Source organism: Schistocerca piceifrons, unplaced genomic scaffold, assembly GCF_021461385.2.
Source record: "Schistocerca piceifrons isolate TAMUIC-IGC-003096 unplaced genomic scaffold, iqSchPice1.1 HiC_scaffold_275, whole genome shotgun sequence".
Lineage (NCBI taxonomy): Eukaryota > Metazoa > Arthropoda > Insecta > Orthoptera > Acrididae > Schistocerca > Schistocerca piceifrons.
The window spans coordinates 50001-52500 of record NW_025728488.1 but is presented as its reverse complement, the minus strand read 5'-3'; the positions used below and the strand labels follow the sequence as shown (position 1 = coordinate 52500).

At 57.8% G+C, this 2500-nt stretch overlaps 1 non-coding gene across 1 annotated transcript in view; it reads left to right on the top strand.

The window, feature by feature from the left end:
- Positions 1-1813: 1813 nt before the first annotated feature.
- The window catches only part of LOC124744123, a 1909-nt gene continuing 1222 nt past the window's right edge, over positions 1814-2500 (top strand). The window contains exon 1 of the ribosomal RNA XR_007010627.1: positions 1814-2500. This exon is cut by the window's right edge and continues 1222 nt beyond it. This is a non-coding gene — a ribosomal RNA (small subunit ribosomal RNA).

The following is a 2500-nucleotide window of genomic DNA, read 5'->3' as shown; positions in this document are numbered from 1 at the left end:
TTAACGTAACCCACGTTGTCGCCTAAACCTGCTCTGTAATTGTTATACGACTCGTTCAATTACTGTAGTGTTGCCCACCCGCAACCCTCGCAATATAGTTCGCTACTCGCACTGCCCGCACCCCTGTGTATCGCTTCATGTTAAACACCTTGCAAGTCTTGCTCACTTTCCACATGCTCCTGCTGTACACTGTAATGTGGATGGCAGCAGGACGTACATGCCGCCCCTCCCCACGTCCCCACCTTGCCCCCTGCCTTCGCAAGCTGGTTGGTGAGAAGTTTGCATGTTCAATGCCCTTCGCATGCGACGTACTCAGGCTACGTTGTGGTGCGGCCTGTGTCAACTGTCCGCTGATGTCGTACGCGTGAACCACAATCTGTACTGCACATTCGTCCTTATGTACTGAATGATACATCGTGGCACATGTGTGACCGCACAACGACTGCGCCCAAAAACGGCGGACCATACAGTGCAAATATTGTGCACGCAGCTACGTGTCGTCTCCCTATGAGAGCTGGATTGCAGTGTGGTACGCCATAGAGACGTGTGGGAGGAACGGACGCCGTGGATGGCGATCAGCATGAGCTGTCTGTTGATGTATTCGGACCTAGTCGTCTCTCCTCACACACCGTGATGGCATGGTGCACCGCGTTCCATATCTGCGACATGCTACAGAGGCCGGTTGACAGTCGTTCGAGCAATGGACATCGCATACGTACGGGGGCCACCTTCCACGTATTGTCTAGGCGTGCACATTTTGTTGCGTGTATGTGGGCAGACGTAGTGTGGCGTGACACCTGACACAGGCATGCAATAATCGTTGAAGTTGCAAATGGCGATGGACGCCTGCGTTTTCTGGTGAAGTTACGCAAATGAACAAATGGTAACCTGTTGTGGTGCGGTTGTTCTCGCTAGGGGTGAATCGGTGATGGCGACGATAGGTTGAGGTACTAACCGGTTGTTCCAGCGATACCCACCATGCCGACGAAACTGAACGGCATCTGGGTGTGAAGCGATACGCGGCGGTGGCTGGGTGGGACCGTCCCCGGCCGGTGAGGGGGCGCCTCCCGGCGTGCTGGCCGCGCGGTGCGTGGGCGCACGCGCTACAGCCGGCTGGTGGGGGCGGCCAGTGGCAGGCGCGCCGGCCGACGGACGCGGCAGGCGTCGCAGCTGCGCGCCGGCGCACCCTGCGCGCGGCGCCGTGCGGCCAAAGTAGGTCCTCGCGGGCCCGGTGCGAAGCGCGGTGGACATCTTCAGTGTGCTGGTCCGATTGAGGACTGTGTGCGTTGAGGATGCGCCGCCGCCCGGCGCTCGGCGCCGCGACGCCGTCTGCTGCTCGGTCGCCCCAGCGGTTCTCGCTGGTGGTTTGTATCGCAGCTGTGCGGATGTGTTGGCGCGTGCGCTGTGCTGGGAGAGTTCGCTTCGGCACCCAAGTGGGGCTTTTGTCCTTCTGTGGCGCTGGCGTTGGAGCTGCCGGTCACCGTAGGTGGCGCGTGTTGTCTCCCGCCGGCAATGCCACGACAGCACGCTCCCGGGCCTCTGTCGGCAGCGGCAAGCTCAGTTGGGAGCACGGGTGGTCGCACCGAAAGCGTCTACTCGCCTAACTCCGGGCGATTGCGCCTCTCTCGAACCCGACCAAGTACTTGGGACGGCGCTGCGCGCCGCCGGGACCTGAGAGGGTTTCGAGGTGTATTGTGCAGGGGAGCTCAGCCTCCTCCTGTTTGCAGAATGATTGAGCGGACGCTTGCGTGTTCGCGCGGGCCCCCGGGACACACTCCCGGGCGGCCGGCTGCTCAGCTCTAGTTGACGCAGCTCCCTGGTTGATCCTGCCAGTAGTCATATGCTTGTCTCAAAGATTAAGCCATGCATGTCTCAGTACAAGCCGCATTAAGGTGAAACCGCGAATGGCTCATTAAATCAGTTATGGTTCCTTAGATCGTACCCACGTTACTTGGATAACTGTGGTAATTCTAGAGCTAATACATGCAAACAGAGTCCCGACCAGAGATGGAAGGGACGCTTTTATTAGATCAAAACCAATCGGTCGGCTCGTCCGGTCCGTTTGCCTTGGTGACTCTGAATAACTTTGGGCTGATCGCACGGTCCTCGTACCGGCGACGCATCTTTCAAATGTCTGCCTTATCAACTGTCGATGGTAGGTTCTGCGCCTACCATGGTTGTAACGGGTAACGGGGAATCAGGGTTCGATTCCGGAGAGGGAGCCTGAGAAACGGCTACCACATCCAAGGAAGGCAGCAGGCGCGCAAATTACCCACTCCCGGCACGGGGAGGTAGTGACGAAAAATAACGATACGGGACTCATCCGAGGCCCCGTAATCGGAATGAGTACACTTTAAATCCTTTAACGAGTATCTATTGGAGGGCAAGTCTGGTGCCAGCAGCCGCGGTAATTCCAGCTCCAATAGCGTATATTAAAGTTGTTGCGGTTAAAAAGCTCGTAGTTGGATTTGTGTCCCACGCTGTTGGTTCACCGCCCGTC